This window comes from Carlito syrichta, unplaced genomic scaffold (assembly GCF_000164805.1).
Source record: "Carlito syrichta isolate Samal-C Ts95f unplaced genomic scaffold, Tarsius_syrichta-2.0.1 Scaffold304660, whole genome shotgun sequence".
NCBI lineage: Eukaryota > Metazoa > Chordata > Mammalia > Primates > Tarsiidae > Carlito > Carlito syrichta.
In genome coordinates, this window is record NW_007248756.1 from 339,494 (window position 1) to 359,399 (window position 19,906).

The following is a 19,906-nucleotide window of genomic DNA, read 5'->3' on the forward strand; positions in this document are numbered from 1 at the left end:
TAAGCTTTTCTACAGCTTTTTTAATCATCCAGAAATATTGAACAATAGCAAGCAAAGCACCCAAAGTTTCTCTCCTTTCCAATTAAGGTTTTGGCCCTTTTAACTGACTCATTAAGAAAAAAATTACTCAAATTGGCCTGATGCATTTTACATTGGTCATTGTATTATATAAAACCTGATACAAGTGCTGTCAACTATAGGGGAAAGTGTAAGTCTCAGAAGTTACATAGACATTAGTTGGTCTGTAGCTATTTCTAAAAATAATTAAAAATAAAACCTTACAATTTGTATTACTGTGGGGGGGGGAAGTAGTAATTTAGCACACTACCATACATGAAAAACACTTCCCAGATATAAACTTTAGAATTAAATGTTTTCTTCCATGAGTCGAATAAAAGATGAATCTATGGTTAGCAAGACTGCAAATGGTATTTGAGGCAGTAGAAATTTACATAGTTATGCAATAACATTAGCTCTATTTCTTTATTTTTGTCCTTGTCAAAACCTGTTACTTTGTTACAGAGCAGCAATCTTCTCAGAATAAAGATTCTAGACTCACAGTCCTGGGTTTAAAATGTGACTCTATTAATTACTCATCATGTGACTTGGCTTGAATATTATGGTGTTTTTTTTTAATCATTCATACTCAAGTGCCTATCTTCTTCTTTTTTTTTTTTTAATTTCTTGAATTTATTCCTGCTAACTGAAATTTTGTATCCTTTGACCAACATCTCACCAAAACCCTACACCTGCCCTCAGTACCTGGTAACTACCATTCTACTCTGATTCTGAATTCAACTTTTTTTGATTCCATATATGAGTAAAATCATACAATATTTGTCTTTCTGTGCCAGGTTTATTTCACTTAACGATGTCCTCCAGTTTCCCCTATGTTGTCGCAAATTTCAGGATTTTCCTCTTTGTAAGGCTAAATAGTATTCCATCAATACTACTTCTTAATAGACTTAAATTCATTCTGGAACTAGTAACAGCGCACTTTGATGATGGCTCACTATAAGACAGTGTATTGGAAATCCATAAATTGTGCAACTGTTTCTTATGATATGCATCATTTTCCTGGTTGGCATGTTCATCCAATGATTTTCTGATGCAGTTCTTTAATTCTTCTATTCCTTTGCCAGAAAGTACAGATATGGAGATAATATGCTGGAACGCCACAGTCCTCTCTGGAATCATGTTTTTTTTTTCAAATAAATGCAGAAAATCTTTAGGATTCTGGAGTTGGTTCATCAATTCATGAAATTTATCTTGGGCATTTGGCAAGTCCATTTTATTAACTGCCAGGAGTGCAGGTTTTGTCTGAAGTTCCTCTTTGTGCAACTCCAACTCCTGTAGTATTCTCAGAAAAAGTAATGTATTTAGGAGTAAATCTTTGTGACCTTGAACTACATAACAGTTTCATAAATATGACATCAAAGCACAAACAAAAGAACAGATAAGTGGCAGAAGATTTGCTTGAAGCTTCCAGAAGTCTGAGCTGCAGTGAGCTACGATGGTACCATTGCACTCCAGCTTTTGTAAGCAGTATTATTGTTTCAAAAGCAGTACTGTACCGAGTTTGAGAAGAAAGCTGAACACCAGAAATATCAACAACAAAAAGTAGTTGTCTAGTTCTTTCTATATGTTTGAGGAATTTGTGACCCATTCCTTTGTTCATATGTGCCCCTTATATTAAACCTGGAAGATCAGCTACTGATATCTGTTTGAAATCTTTGTACATGATCTTTCCAAGTTCAGGCTTTAGTGTTGTAAATGCATAATCTGCAACTGCAGGTTTTGCGTGAGAAATCTTATCGTAGCAAATTAAGAGCAATATTGAGTACTTTATATCTTTAGTAGCCTGATTTAACTATATATGTAAAACATTCCTATGTTTTATATATATATGTAATTCATAAGTGTTATCATGTCTAACATATATGAAATCCCCATACATGTTCATTTCTTCAGTGTTCTTCTCTGTTCTCCTGTCTTTATTTATACTTTTTCAAAAACAAGTAAAAATTGGTTTGTAGACTCCATTCCATTTTTTTATGGTATCTTTAAATTGAAATATCTGTATTTTTTTCCTAACATTTAATGCCTATCTTTCCTACAAATAATATCTACTCATAGCTGATAAATGGGATAGTAATCTATAGATCTTGACACTTATACAATTACAGAATGTTGTACTAATACATTAAAATAAAGTTTTTCATTCCAAAATGTAACCTAATCAAATTTCAGAGGAAAACTATGTTTTCCTGAGTTGTCAGATTATAAGAAGAGTCTTACATCTAGCTAGAGGTAGATAGCAAACATGATATTTTTCATTTGAAGGAAAACAATTTTAGGAGACTAAATAATGCATAATATAAGAACTCATAAACAACATTTTTACCCTTGATACAAAATGTATTCATAATAGCACTGGTAGGAATTCTGTGGCATTTATGATGAGAATATAATCGGTAATTACATGATTGTAATGGATAAGACACTGTACTAGATTTTCAGAGTACCTTATTTGATTTTCACAGCCGTACCATGAATTGGACTTTGTATCGATTTTAAAGATGAAAAAACACTCTGGTTACATTTAATAGATCTATATCACAACTGAAGTAGGTAAAATAGTTCAAAGATAAAAGGCAAATTTTTCTATTTCCACAGGCTATGTGCTTTCCACTGAATCATACTGCCTTCTACTAATAAAAGGAACTTGTTTTATTTAAGTCTTAAAGAAATTGGCTTATGTTTTACTACTGTTGTATTCTCATTATCTAGCATAGTTCCAGGAATATATTACAAATGTTCACTTTTTTGTGTGATTGAGTGGATAAATAACCAGAATGACTGAATGTACCGTTTTATTTCTTGCATCTAGGAAAAAATCTTACAGGTCTTGAATAATCAATAACTATGCTCTGAAATTTTAATTATAATAAAAATAAGTTCTTAAGAGAGAATATCAATTGTTAGGGCATGGATAGAAGTAATATATATAATAATACTCATGAAAAGACTCCTGGTCAAATTCTGGTCCCATTTTCTTCCCACTGCAGACATATCCTTCCAACATTTGTGTTGGTAGGAAACTTGCAGCAGAACATGGAACCACCATGACCAGGAACATGCTTCCTTCTGAAGCAGACATTAATGAGTTTATTTCTATTTGAACTATCTTTGTAGCATATATCTCAGTCATTAATAATTATAGAGCTTACTCTAGACTTATTTAAAAATCCCATTTTTTTTCTACTGAGAATTTTATGCAATTATTATGTTAATATTTATTTTTTCATTTATTATGTATTTTATAATTACATGCCAATAACATCTTAAGGGCAGTTCATACTGAAATATTGTCTTCTCTATGGCTGGCTCAACATATCTTAAATTTTTAACCATATGATATTTAGTGAAAGTGTGCCAAAGGGCCTGAATTGATTTGAGTAGAATTGATCTATAGTCAACTGCTAACTTAGAAGCACAGCAAGTATTTCTGTTAACCATCTATTTCAGTTTTCAAAGATCATTACCAAGGCAAAAATTCACAACAAAAATTAATTTTAAATATGTGTTATAAAATGAAGATTTTTTTTCCAACATTCTATTTTGTGGAAAAGCAATCAACTTCTAATGCACCGTAGAATGAATTAGAGGAATAGTGAGGGTGTATATATATATATTTTAATATTATCCATTTTATGAAAAATTTACAAGATATGTATCACCTTTATTTTGATGTTTTAAACTTCAACATTTAATATAAAGTTATTTTTATGGTACAGAAACTGTATGTTACAAAAATCTGAGGAAACACAAAATAAGGTTCCTGCTTTCAAAGAATTCTTACCCTATTTTAACAAACACATATAAGTACATTACAAAAACATCTGGAAAAGGTTATAATAGTGACTGTTACAGGAAAACTGAGTTATTCACCTCATTATAGATCATCTTGAAATGTGTAATCAATGTTATCAGTATTAAGATTTTTCAACTATTTAATATAGTGTTATACGTTCCTTCCCATTTTTATTTTATCTCATTTGCAGCCTTTGTTTTCTCCTATTATATATTTTCTTTCCTTTTCATGATATTCATTATTTTTCATGATATTCATTATTTTTCCATCTCTTTTCTCTTTTCTAACTTTTTGATGTATACAACTACTGTCAGGTAAATTTAGATTTTTTCAATCATTTTCAGAAAAAAATTGTCATATACCTTTTTTTGCATCATAAGTATCTCTTAGAGCAGAACTGGACTTAGAAAAACATTTTAAAATTTTCTATTAAATTTATCAAGTTTCTATTAGGATGATAAAATGATACACCACTGAGACACTATATGTTCACATGAGTGAACTCCTAAGCATCAGAAACTCTAGGGGTGATTTTCTGATTGTTTTCTTAACAGTCAGTGCAACTCAGAAAAGATCACCCACTGGGCCACCTTCTGAGTATTTTAGCGAAAGAGTATTTCTCAAAGAGAGAGTGTCAAGATGCATTTCATATGTATTAGTGAGGAATCTTTTGAGAAGAAATAGACTCGTACTCCTGTGAATGCTGCAATGACAGCATTTGCTCATAGTGCTGGCAGGGGATTAAATGTCACTTTCCCCTGGGAAATGTCCTTAGTGTATTTTAGTATGCAGTATATTGCCAACCAGGAAGGTTTTAGGAAGATGACAATGTTCTGAAATATGCTCGCTCTCTTGCTCTCTTTTAACACAGTTCACATTTGGATAACAGGTGAATAAAAGGGAAGAAAATGAAATCTTAAGAATTTGTTCAAGTTCAGTATTTATTACCCCATTATTTTCTTGATAAACCTGATGTGTGGACAATTATACAGTCACTGAATATGATAAAAATGTACAAAAAATAAGTGGCTTCTCCTCTTAAAATGGAATATTAAGAAAAGTATACAATAACTCTAATTATGAATAAAAATCTAATATCACTTAAAATAATTCTCTTTATGACATATTTTGAAAATAATAATCTTCTATTATCTTAAAATATCTGCCTGTCCATACTTACTCTATATGATAACTTTGCTTAAGGAATACATGTTTATCTTTAAAGAGTATTAAAGTGTGTGATGCTGCTATTTCAAATGTAATTTTTGTTTAACTGTATTATGCCTAATATATTTTATTTATCATTTAAATTCAAAAGGAATTGCTTTGTAGTGGGAGAAATTGAATTTTGAATGATAAATTTTTGAATTTCTTGTTTTTATAGTATCTAAATAATGCATATTTTTGTGATACGTACTAAATAATGCTTGAAATACAGCAAAAAAACAAAACCCCAAAACCAAAAACCGTGTTTGTCCAATTTGACTATACAAGGAAATTAAGCTCCCTGGGGAACATTTTTCAGTATCAACTTGATAGTTTACCACTTAGTTCTGAATTTGAAAGAAGTTTATATAAAAATTAAGAAATAAATATTTGGTAGATTTTTTTAGCCATAATTTAATAGATGGTTGATTAAGTTGTTTTAAAATGTACAAGTCACACTTTGAGAAAATCAGGATTATTAAGATGGTAAAAAAAAGATTCATTTTTTCATGGCAAATATATGAAATGCATAAAGAATAAACTAACTTCATCTAAGAATAAACATTCTTTGTTGAAGAATATTCAAACTTCAATACCTATGTGTATTACTCTTTGAAGGAGAACTGCAGAGACTTGTTAATACATAAACGCACATTTCTTTTTTGCTGACTGGGTATTAGCCACAAGTTAATGATTTGAAAGATTTATTTGAGAAAGTGAAGTAAGTATCTTCAGTTTTATAATTTATTTCTTTTCTAGGCCAGATATTTGAGAAACCAGAAATTTGGAGAAACTCTAAAGATAGTTTGGGGATATTTAAGAGTTTTGATTTATTGGAAGAAAACATAAATAGCCCAGAAATTTTCAGTTTTTCTTCAATTGCTCTGAAATCCAGACACTCTGTAATTTATTCAGTGAATGTTCCATTGATACTTTACTGTATATTCAGCAGTATTTTTGAATATTGAACAGTTTGGGTTCTTGATTACAAACAACTTACTCTAATTATTTTAAGGGAAGAAAATACATTATTCAAGAATATTAAATAACTAGCAGACATTTGGATACCTAAAAAGTCAGGTTTAACGGCTACTAAGTCAGAAAAATGCAACCATGCATCATAAGCCAGAAATTCTAACAAAGAATTCAATGATGAAAGTTAACTGAAATTAAATTAACCACTCTTATATGAGTTGGTTTAAAATAAACACAGTTTTGGTTATGGTGATTGTCTTGTGAAAAAATGCAAAACAATGCAACTCTGTTTCAACAAAAATGAAAGTTTGATTAGCCAAAGAATCCCAGTGCAAGTCTTGCGTATATTGATACAAGACACATGTCAGTATATTGGACTTATAGGATTAGATATATAATTATGTATTTAAATAAACATATAAATAAGTATAGTATCTGACCTATCTCATGAAATCCTAAAATATGCTTCTCTAATAACAATAATAGGTAGTAACGGAAGTAACCATTTATTGATCACTTACCATGCACTATTTTTTCTTTGTAGATTTGTGGGTCGATAATTTGTATTAGATAAAAGTAGAAAGTGAGAAAGGAGACTTGAGTTTATAAAAGATTTCCAGCTTGAAAACAATATATTATGTCTAAGGAAATGCACAATTATGTATTTCAAAGAATTATGGTTTTAGTGTCAAAACAGACAATATTTCAAATCCTGGCTCTAACATTTATTACCTATGAAACTAAGTTCATTTATAAGACTGAGTCTTAGTAATCACAATCAATAATGGAAACTATACCTGCTTTGTAGGAATATTGTGATTTTTATGGAATTTAGTATAAATACTCAAACGAATTAACAAAATTTTAGAATAAGCCATCATTAGTGTTTTTCCAAAAGAAAATTTGTTCTGATTGCAACAGAACAAATTGTTCAGCTAGAGTAAAACACAAAGCCAAGGACTGGGCACTCTGGTGCCCTAAAACTAGAAACTTAGGAACTTAGAACAGGATAAGACCAGCAGCACACTCCACAATTCATAAGAGAAGCCACAGGATTCACAGTGCAATGGAGAAGACAGAAATCAATTAGCCTGGGTAGAAATCAGGCAGATTCATCCAGATCACAAGCACAAACCCCAAGAAGCCTCCATCACAGCAAGGGAGGTGAGTGAGGTGAATTCAGGAGACTTGGGCTCCTGCCACAATTTTAGGATGCCCTCTGAGCCTCAGGGGACTCTAGTTTCTTACAGATAACTGCCTTATCCACAATTTTATGCTGCTGAAACTCATGTGAAACTGTGTGTGACAATTGAGCCCTCAGCAGCTCCAGCAGTGCCATTTTCTGAAAACTTAACTCTTGTTAGCGGCTGAACTCTAGAAAAGCCTGAGAGGAAATGGGAAATTCTAACATTTTCACTTGTCCCAAGGACAAATTCCATCATGGCAGATGATTTCTGTCTGGAGCAAGTTGCTGTGAGAAGACCCGGGGTTGGCTGCACTTATATTCTGATCATAGACTGACTGAGGCAAAGATGAGGGAACTGGGTGGAATTTGTTGCCCCAGCAAACCCTCACTCCTTGTGTGACTACTTGTGCAGCAGAGGTACAACATGACAGTGTTATCCTAGTGGTCAGGAAACCCTTTTCTGATTCCTACTGGAGTAGCCAGTCATACATGCAAGTAAGGAGCTGAAGCGTGGGATTCCAGGCAAGATGGTGACAGAATAGGTCAGCCTGTGAGAGTCTCTGCAAAAACTCTTCATGAGTGGGTGTGTGCCAGTGGGTGAGTGAAAGTCCATCTGAGGGGAGACTTGGGTTCATGCACCTGGAGCTCTCCTCTGGAGATGACTGCAATTCCCCACTGTCCTGAGATTGGAGACCTGGGCATGCAGAATCATCTGCCACTCTTAGGTTTCTCTTGAGAGGAGGCAGCAGAGAACAGCCTCCCCTCACCAACCTGGCACCTGGCCCATACCATCACCTGCAATAGCAGACAGGCACAAGCATGAGGATCTGTGAAGTGGGCTGGTCGTGGAAACCTAGAATAAAGCTCCAATGTCAGTGATGAGACAGGCAACATCTTCTCAGTCCCAGGACCAGGCAGAGACCTGCACTGTCTTGCCCAGTTACACCCAGCCTCCATCTTGGGACCCAGAGGCTATCTTTTCATCAGACTCAGAGAGACAAATACCCCCTCCCCCATGCTGGAACAGGCACAGACATGCCAGATCTGAGTGAGTGACTTGACAGCAGCAGCAGCAAATAAGGTAAGTCTGGTTCTGATCCATCCTCCTCCCACAGTAGTCCATGGGGCATCTGACCCATGCTGACAGCAAAGGGGAGGGACTGGAAACCAGAGCTGTTCCCTGAGGCAGAGGCCTGAAAGGAACCTGGACTCACAGAAATGACATGAGAGCAAGTTTTGTCTTTGTCTGTTTGTTTGTTTTTTGTTTTAGTTTTAGCTTCTTCTCTCTTTCTTTCTATTTTTGTTTATGTTTTTGTACTTGCTTTATTTCGGTTATTTTAATGTTTATTTTTAAATTTCTTTTTATGTATGGATATTTTTGAGGGAAAATACACCAATGGGGGAGGGGGGTTGGTTTGTTTGTATGATTATCTGTATGTTTTTTCTTTTTTTTTCTGTCTTTGTGTCTGTTTATTTGTTAGTTGGTATACCTGTTTTCCCTCTTCTCTCTCTCTGCTTCCCTTTCATCATCCTCTTTTCTTTTTTACATTCCTTTCCCTTTTGTCATCTCATTTTGCTTTCAGGGAGCAAACAGATATCCCCAATGCATGAAAAGATTGCAAGACAGAGGGAAGAGGGTTCCAGGGTGCCCACACACCTGTCAGAAGATACTGGGAACTGCAGATAGCTTCTAAATCACAGCTCTACCCTTAATTAAATCTCAAAACTTCAAAAAGCACAGGCCCCCACTCCTAGTCCAGTCTCAGAATTGAACAAAACCAGAAGGCCTACATAAGGAAGAACAGAGGATTGACCAAACAGAAACAAAAGCTATCTCCCCATCACTGAACACCAAAATTGAAGAAGAGGTAAAAAAAGGGAGAGGAAACTACCCTAATGAAGAAAAACCAAAGGAAGAATATAAGCCTCACAGAGACCCCTGGGAAGTCAACCACTGAGAATACAGACTCTGGAACTCAAACAGTGAAGAGCATCCAGAATGACTGGTCTCAAACCACAAACCCAGATAGCTAGAAATTAATGGAGAGAATAAATAAAAATGAGGAGAGAGAAGAGGAAAGAATGAAGGAGTTGATAACTGAGATAACAGCAATAAAGAATACAGTGAATGAAATAAACAATAAACTGGTAAACATGAAAAGCAGAATTAACTAAGCAGAAGAAAGAATCTTAGAGTTTGAGGACTAAAATTCAGAACTAACCCAAACTTAAAAACATAGAAAATAAACTTTAAAAGACAGAACAAAACCTTCAAGAAATGAGTGATTATTTCAAGAGACTAAACCTAAGGTTAATTGGAATCCCTGAGGAAGATAGAGAGACAGAGATCACCTTGGGACAAAGATCCCATGAAATTGTCCAAGAAAACTTCCCTCATCTCATCAGTGATGTGACCATTCAAACACAAGAGATTCATAGAACCTCTGCAAGACAACAAATGAGAAGATCAACTCCCAGGCACATAGTAATTTGCCTACACAAAAAGAAAAGAAAAAAATCCTAAAAGCAGCAAGAGAGAAAGGTCAGACTACTTAATAGGGAAGACCTATTAGAATAGCAGCAGACTTATCTACAGAAATACTTCAGGCCAGGAGAACTTAGAGTCCAATCTTCAGAGTTCTTCAAAGTTCTCAAACATAAACAATTTCAACAAAGAATTACCTAAACTAAGTTTCAGCTATGATGGAGAATTAAAGTCCTTCCTAAAAGTTATACCACCTCCAGACCAGCTCTACAAGTAACACTTAAGAAAGTATTAAACTCAGAAGAAAGGAAAAAAAGAATGACAATGCCCTTCACAAGAATGCAAAAAATAAAAAAGATTGAAAACACACATGAATCAACCAAAAAATCAAAATAAAGACAAACAAACAATAGCAATAACAACATACTGTGTAAGAACCTCATGACAGGGATAAACTCTCACATCTCAATAATTAACCTGAATGTTAATGGACTAAATGCACTACTGAAAAGACATAAAATGATAAATTAGATAAAATATTATGTAGTTATAATATATTGTCTCCAAGACTTATCTTGTCCTTTCTCACGAGAAAGGACAATCACAGATCAATGGAATGGGAAACAGAATCTCTGGGATGCCATGAAAGCAATCCCAAGGGGGGGAATTCATATCTCAAGAACACAGGTGAAGAAAATGGAAAGATCACAAGTTAACAGCCTATCAAATCACCCAAAGAAGCTGGAAAAGCAACACCACCAAAACCCTAACCTCAGCAGAAGAATCCAGACCACCAAAATAAAAGTTCAGATTTGGAACATAGAAGACAAAAATATAATACCAAAAAAAAAAAAAACATCAATGAAACAAAAAGTTGGTTTTTTTAAAGGGTAAACAAGATGGATGAACTTCTACCTATACTGATCAAGAAAAAGCCCAAATAAGCACAACCAGAAATGCAAAAGATCGAGTTGCAACAGACGCCGAAGAAATAAAAAGATTTTCAGAGATTACTATGTATACCTGTATGGAAACAAACTCAAAAACCTAAATGAAATGAAGGACTTTATGACATTACACACCTCCCAAGGTTGAAACAAGAAGAAATCGAGACTCTAAATAGAAAAATAACAACCCAGGAAATTGACTATGTAATAATATTACCTACCAAAAAAACCCCTGAACTAGATGGCTTTCCAGCAGAATACTACAAAACATACAGGAGGTGATACCAATTCTATTTTTTTATTTGGTACCAATTCTATTTTTTTATTTGGTACCAATTCTATTGGTACCAAATTCTATTAAAAGTATTCTGATAGCAATTGGTACCAAATTCTATTAAAAGTATTCTGATACAAATTCTATTAAAAATATTCCAGGTAATTGAGAAAGATGGAACTCTCCCCAAATCATTTTCTGAAGTTAACATCACATTGATACCCAAACCAGGTAATGGTCCAACAGAGAAAGAGAACTACAAGCCAATATCCTTGATGAACATAATGCTAAAATTCTCAAAAAATTCTGGCAAACCAGATCTAAAAATCTTCCACCCTGACCAAGTAGGCTTCATCCCCAGGATGCAGGGCTGGTTCAACATCTGCAAGACCAAAAAAAAAAAAAAAGTAATTAAATACACCAACAGATGTAAAGACAAAAACCACATGAGTATATCATTAGACATGAAAAAAACCTTTGATGAAATCCAGCACTGCTTCTTGATGAAACCCCCAAACATCTAGGCATAGATGGAGCATGCTTTAAAATAGTACGAACCATTTGTAAGAAATCCATAGCCAACATACTGCTAACCAGACAAAAATTGGAATCTTTTCCACTGAAAATCAGAACAGGCAAGGATGCCCATTCTCACCACTCCTATAACATAGTATTGGAAGTCCTAACTAGAGAAATCAGACAGGAGAAGGAAATCAGGGGTCTCCAAACCGGAAAAGAGGTAGTTAAGTTATCCCTCTTGGCAGACAACATGATTCTATACCTCAAGATCCCAAGAGAATCTGTCAAAACCCTCCTTGCACTGATAAAGGACTTTGGCAAAGTCTCAGAATATAAAATAAAGGTGCAAAAGTCAGTCGTATTCCTATTTACCAACAACAAACAAACAGAAACCCAAATAAAAAGCACAATCCCATTCACAAAAATGTAATACCTTGGCATCGTCCTAACCAGAGACGTAAAATAACTTTACTATGAAAACTACAAAACACTGCGAAAAATAATCAAAGATGACACAAGCAAATAGAAAAATATTCCATGTTCTTGGACTAGAAGAATCAACATTGTTAAGATGTCTGTGCTATTCAAGTCAATCTATAGATTTAACTCAATGCCTATTAAATTATCAGCAACATTTTTCTCATACCTGGAAACGATAATACAGGAATTCATATGGAAACATAAATGGACATGAATAGCCAAAAATTTCTCAGAAAAAAAAAATTCAAGGAGCATCATGCTCTCAGACTTTAAACTTTATTATAAAGCTACAATAATCAATACAGCCTGGTATGGCACAAGAACAGGCATACAGACAAATGGAACAGGATAGGAATCCCAGAAAAAAAACCTCAATTTATCAACCAACACATCTTTGACAAAGTCTCCACCATCAACCACTGGGGAGAGGAGAATCTATTCAGTAAATGGTGCTTGGAAAACTGACTGACCACATGCAGAAATTTAAAACAAGACCTCTACCTATCACCATGCACAAAAATCAACTCTAAATAGATTGAAAACTAAAATGTAAGACCTCAAACTATTATAACCTTAGAAAATGCAGGAGCCACCCTTATGAAAATTGGAACTGGCAACCAATTCCTGATCAAAACCCCAAGTGCCAATGCCATAAGAAATAAGTTAGATAAGTGGGACCTCATCAAACTGAAAAGTTTCTGCAAAGTCAAAGAAACCATTGAGGTGGGGAAACAACCCATATACTGGGTAAAAATATTTGCTAAATGTATATCTGACAAAGGCTTAGCATCTAGGATCTACAAGAAACTCAAACATGCTGGAAAAAAACAAAAAACAAAAAACAGCCCCGTTACAAAGTGGACAAAAGATACAAATAAACACTTCTCAAAAGAAGACATATGAGCAGCCAACAGATACATGAAAAAATGCTCAATCTCACTAGTCATCAAATAAATGCAAATTAAAGCCACTCTGAGATACCTCCTAACTCCAGTCAGGATGGCCATCACCATCATAAATAACTAAAAAAAAAAAAACAAAAGCAACCAAATGCTGGAGAGGATGCAGTGAAAAGAGAACACTTCTACACTGTTGACGGGAATGTAAACTGGTATAGCCAATGTGGAAAGCAGTGTGGCAATTCCTAAAAGATTTAAAAATTGCCCTCCCATATGATCCTGCAATCCCCCTTCTGGGAATATACCCAGAGAAACTGAAATCACTCTTGGAAAAGATGCCAGCACATGCATATTTATTGCAGCATTCACAACAGCAAAAACATAGAACCAACAGTGCTAACCATTGAAAGAGGTCTGAATTTTAAAAATGTGGTACATATATGCAATAGAATATTATGCAGCCATAAAAAATGACAAAATTATGAATTTTGCAGCTACTTGGATGGACTTAGAGGCTATAATACTGACTGACTGACTGTCTATCATAGAACCTAAGAACCAAGTATCATATGTTCTCACTCACAAGTGGACCTAGAATAACTATTGTAATACTGTAAGAAAGTAACTGGCAGCAGTGGGAAACTGCCAGGGGAAGGTGGGTGTGGGATTGGCAGTAGTGGAAAACTGCCAGGGGAGGTGGACACACCTCATCAACAAGGGTACCTGCATAATGAATATTTGGATACCTAACCCTGAAATGTACCCCTAATATATTTTAAATAAATAAATGCTATTTATAATAATTTTTAAAAAGAGCTGTAGTGCTTCCCTCCCTCCCATTCTTCTCCAAACCTCAAGACAGACTGGAAACTTTGGGAGTCCCAGTAGCCCTGCCCATTTCCTATGTTGGCTGGGAAATTCCTTGGGGGAAGCAGAGGCCAAGTAGAAAGCCCACAGCCACCATTGTAGCTACCTGTCTCCCACACCACCACCTCCAACTGGAGGTCAAATGATACAACTGGTTCCAAATTACAGAAGCTATTACCTAATATTGAAAAGGTGGAAATTCTCCCTAACTCATGCTATGAAGCCAATATCACTGTGATACTAAAGCCAGGAAAAAACATAACAAAAAAAGAAAACAATATCCCTGATGAACACAGATGCAAACATCCTCAATAAAATGCTAGAAAACCAAATAAAAAAATAATCCATCACGGTGAAGTAGATATACCAGGGATGAAAAAAATGATTCAATATATGCAAGTCATTAAACATGGTCCAGCACATACAAATAATTTAAAACAAAAATTATGTAATCATTTTAATAGGTGAAGAAGAAGCATTTGATATTAACACCTCTTCATGATAAAAATCCTCAGCAAAATGGACATCGAAGGAACATTCCTCAAAATACTAAAAGTTATATACCATTAACCCACAGTCAATGTTATCCTGGATGGGGAAAAGTTGAACTCATTACCCTTCAAACTGGAATAAGACAAGGATGCATACTTTCACAACTCCTATTCAACATAGTACTGGAAGTCCTAGTTAAAGCAAACAGGCAAGATAAAGAATTAACATGTATTCAAATTGGGAAGGAAGAAATTAAACCATTTCTGTGTGCCAAAGGCAATCATATACCTAAAGAATCCTAAAGATTGCTTTAAAAAACTTATGGACTTTATAAATAAATTTAGTAAAGTCTCAGGATATAAAATCACCACACAATCCGTAGCTCTGTTATACACTAATAACGACCAACCTGAAAATCAAATAAAGAACTCAATACCATTTACAATAGCTTATAAAAAGTTAAAACATGTAGGATTATATTTTACCAAGGAGATGAAAAATCTCTACAAGGATAGCTACAGAACGCTGATGAAAGGATTCATAAAGGACACAAACAAATGGAGATTTATCCCATGCTCATGGATTGAAAGAATCAGAAATGTTAACATAAATGACCATATTATCCATATTATCCAAAGTAATATGCAGATTCAACACAATCTTTATCCAACTACCAACATCCTTTATCAAATAATTAGAAAAAATAATTGTGAATAAATATGAAACCAAAAAGTCATAATAGCCAAAATAATCCTAAGTAAAAAGTACAAAGCTAGAGTATCACAATATTCAACTTCAAATTGTATTACAAGGCTATGGTAACCAAAACAGCAAGGTACTTGTATGAGAGTAGACACAAGAACAAGTGGAACTAAACAAAAATTTAGAAATAAAACAAAATACATCTAACTTTGTCTGCTTTGACAAAACAAGACAAAAGCATACACTAGGGGAAATGATACCCTATTCAACAAATGATGCTTGGTAAATTAGATAGCCACAGGCAGAAAAATGAAACTTGATCACTATATGCAAACGTTAGCTCAAGATGGATTAAAGGCTTAAATATCAGACTGGAACCATAAAAAACTAGGAAAAAATTCTCTGGACATTGGCCTAGTCAAAAAATATATGGCAAATACCCCAGAAGCAAATGCAACAAAAACAAAAATATATAAGTTGGACTTAACTAAATGAAAAAGCTTCTACCTTACAAAATAAATAATCAGCAAAGTCAACAGGCAACCAACAAAATGGGAGAAGATATTCTCAAACAATACATCCAACAAAGGACAAATATTGAGAATCCACAAAAAAATCCAAACAAACCAGCAAGAAAAAAGCAAATAACCCATTAAAAAGTAGGCAATCCACGTGAAAAGACATTTCTCAAAAGAAGATATTCAAATGGCCAACAAATGTATGGAAAAACACTAAACATCAATTATAATAATGGAAATGAAAGGTGATACCACAACGAGATACCTCTTTAAACCAGTCAGAATTGCCATCAATAAAAAAATAAGTAAAAAATAGATTTAGTTATGAATGTAGTGAAAAGAGAACACATACACTGTTGGTGGAAATGTAAATTAGTACACCTCTATGGAATTGGTATAGAGATTTCTCAAATAAGTAGAAGTAGATCTATACCAGGAATCCCACTACTTGCTAGCTACCCAAAGGAACAAAAGTCATTATACAAAAAAAGACACCTGCACTTGTATATTTATTGTAGTGCAATTCACAATTGCAAAGATGAAAATCAACCTAAATGCCCATCAATCGATCAATGGAAATGAAAATGTTATATATAACATTTATAATGGAATACTATTCAGCCATAAAAATGGAGAGTGAAATAATGTCATTTGCAACAACTTGGGTGGAGTTGGAGATCATTATTCTTTTTCTTTTCTTTCTTTTTTTTTTTTTTTCTGAGTTGGCGTCTCACTCCATCATCCAGGATAGAGTGCTGTGGCACACTCATGGCCCCACCAGCGTCTACCTGCTGAGCTCTGGCAATCCTTCCACCTCAGTCTTACAAGTATCCAGAACTACAGGCGCACGCTACCATGCCTGGCTAATTTTTTTTATTTATTGTAGAGACGAGATCTCGCCAAGTTGCCCCAGCTAGTCTTGAACCCGCGGGCTCAAGCAATCCACTTGTCTGAGCCTCCCAAAGTGCTGGGATTACAGGCTGAGTCACTAACCCCAGCCTTGGAGATCACTACTTTAAGTGAAGTAACACAGGAATGGAAAACCAAACACTGCATGTTTTGGTTTAGAAGTGGAATCTAAACTAAGGGTCTGGTTTTTTGTTTTTTGTTTTTTCCAGTTTAGTGTGGTTTTTGAGTTGGAGTCTCACTCTTGTTGCCCGAGCTGCAGTGCAGCGGCAGGCTCACAGCCACCACAGCCTGGACCAACTGAGCTCAGGCCATCCTTCTGCCTCAGCCTTCCAAGCAGCTGGAACTACAGGTGCATGCCACTACGCCCGGCTAACTTTTGTGATTTATTGTAGAGCCGAGGTCTCACCAAGATGCCCAGGCTGGTCTCAAAACCCCAGGCTCAGGCAATTCTTTTGCCTCAGCCTCCCAAAGTGCCGAGATTACTGGCTGAGCCACCATGTCTGACTGTTAAGGGTCTGTTAAAGCATATAGAATGGTAGAATGGACATTGGAGACTCCCAAGAGGGAAAGTGGAAAGTGAGTAATGGATGAAAAAGCACGTATCCTATTGGGTACAATGTACACTGGTGGAGGTTGTGTACAATTGAAGTTCAGATTTCTTCACCACTATACAATGTATTCATGTAAGGCAAAACCATTGGTACCTCCATAAAGCTGTTGAAAAATTTTTAAAAAGCATCTATATTAACCCAAGCAAACATAGCCATGCTTCCCTGTTTATCATCAAGTGAGCTTTAATAATTAAATTAATATGCATATCTGGATTATTGTCTTGAAGTATTCTTTCTACCCAGAGCAGAAATTTCTTTTTGTTGTTGTTTTTGTTTTTGTTTTGTTTTTTGAGTTGGAGTCTCACTCCGTCGTCCAGATTGAAGTGCAGTGTCACACTCCAGGCCACCACAGCCTTGACCCGCTGGGCTCCGGTGATCCTTCCGCCTCAGCCTTCCAAGTAGCCGGAATTACAGGCGTGCGCTACCAAGCCTGGTTAATTTTTGATTTATTGCAGAGACGAGGTCTCGCCAAGTTCTCCTGGTAAGTCTCGAACCCTCAAGCTCAGGCAATCCACTCACCTCGGTCTCCCAAAGCGCTGGGATTACAGGCTGAGCTACTGAGACTGACCGAGTAATTTCAACATTAATAAAAGGTATAGCCGAGCTCGGTGGCTTAGCCTGTAATTCTGCGCCTTTGGGAGGCTGAGGTGAGTGGACTGCCTGAGCCCGCGGGTTCGAGACACGCCTGGGTAGCAAGACCTCATCTCTACAATAAATCAAAAAATCAACCGGGTATGGTAGCGCATGCCTGTAATTCCGACTACTCGGAAGGCTGAGGTGGAAGGATTGCCGGAGCCCAGCAGGTCGAGGCGACAGAGTGAGACTCCAACTCAAAAAAAAAAGGCATATAGTATCTACGCATATTTCAAATTAAGATTGGTATGGAGCTAATTTTTTGGGTAAGAGGGGCATAACTAAGAAACCTATAGGGAGAGGAGGGATCCAATATGTCTGCTGTGGAACAACAGACCAGTGCCTCCTTGACTGAGTGAGGCAGAGAGTAGGGATCCAACCGTCAACACACAGTTTTAGATGGGTGAAGTACCCTATACTCAGCAGAGGTCTCTGAATACATAGAGACCAGAAAGCTATGGCAGACACTGGAATCAGTGTGCCCCATTCCCTGCCATGCACTAGACTCACACAGGAACTGAAGCTCTGTCCTGTGAAAGAGAGGAAGTGAGTGATCCTGACATGCTTTGGGTTGGTTTTCCCCTCCCAGTCATGCACAAGTCATTGATCTCATGGGGAAGAAGTTCTGGCCAGGGAACAGCAGTAGGTGAATGGAGCCCAAGTGGAATGGGTAACGAATCCATGCTCAGACAGCCACCAAGAGTGCACCTTCTGCCAGCAGAGCTTGGCAGTTGACTCCTAGCCAGGGAAACTCACCTTCAGATTAAACTTGGCTATACTCTATTGCCAGTGTCAGGAGCCCAACTCCTCACCAGATCAAGAAGGATCACCTCCCAGCCCCGCATACCTACAGGTTGAATCCCCAGTGAAAGCTATTCTGGTATCAGACAAAGCAGGCTTCAAACCATCAAAAGTTAAAGAGGACACAAAGTGCACTGCATAATAATAAAAAACTCAATCCATCAGCAAGAAATAGCCATCTTAAATATATATGCACCCAACACATGAGCACCAGGTTTTATAAAGCAACTACTTTAACTATGAGAGGACATTGACACTCACACAAACATAGAGGCCTCAATACCCCATTAACAGCTCTAGACAGATCACTAAGGCAAAAAAACAACAAGAAGATTTAGAACCTTAACTCAGTGCTCAATCAAATGGATTTAATAGAATCTACATGACACTCCACCTAACAATTATAGAGTATACATTCTACTCAAAAGCACATGGAACATACTCCAAGATTGATAAACATTCTCAGACATAAATCAAGCATGAACAAATTTCAAAAGAACAAAATAATGCCATGCATCTTCTCTGATCACAGTTGAATAAAAATAATTGTTGCCACCAACAAGATCCCCCCAAAACACACAGACATGGACATTAAATAACATATTGCTGAATTAGTTCCGGGTCAATACAGAAATAAAAACATTCCTGAGACAAATGAAAATAAAGACACATCAGAATCTCTGGGGTGCCATGAAAACAGTGTTAAGAGAAAAATTCATAGCATTGCACACATACATCAAGAAAATAGAAAGATCGCAAGTTAAAACCTAATATCACATCTAAGGAATCTGGAAAGGCAAGATCATCTAAATCCTAATTTCAGTAGAAAAATCCAGATCACTAAGATAAAGTCACAATTGCAGGATATAGAAGACAAAAATATCATAGAAAGAAACAACAAAGCAAAAAGCTGGTTGTTTGATGAGATAAATAAGATTGACAGACCTCTGGTCAGACTGACAAAAAAAAAAAAAAGAGAACAAGTCTAAATAAATACAATTGGAAACAAAAAAGTTGAAGTCATCACTGACCCTGAAGGAAATTCAGAACATTATCAGAGATCACTATGAACACCTATATGCGAATAAACTAGAAAATCTAAAGGTAATGGAGGATTTTCTGATGTCACTCAGTCACCCAAGGCTGAGACAAGAAAAAATTGAAACTTTAAGCTGGCCAATAATTGACCAGGAAATCAAATAAGTTATAAGAAATCTCCCCACCAAACAAAGCCCTGGATCAGATGGACTCCCAGCCAAAATTCTAAGGCATACAAGGAGGAACTGATACCAATCTTATTGAAAGTATCCCAGGCAATCGAGAATGTTGGAATTCTTCCCAGCTCATTTTGTAAAGCTAACAAATCTCCAAAAGTGAATGTCGTAAAAACTAAGAAAGTGGACCTCAACAAACTGAAAAGTTTCTGCACAGCAAGAATAAATAAGTAAATAAAATCAAGAGAGTAAAGAGACAACCCACAGAACGGGACACAATACTTGCACTAGTTTCTAGGATTTTATCATTCCCA

The 19,906-nt window shown here is 35.8% G+C and overlaps 1 pseudogene; it reads right to left on the bottom strand.

Moving 5' to 3' along the window:
* Positions 1-222: 222 nt before the first annotated feature.
* LOC103262920 overlaps positions 223-19,906 on the bottom strand; it is a 29,754-nt pseudogene continuing 10,070 nt past the window's right edge.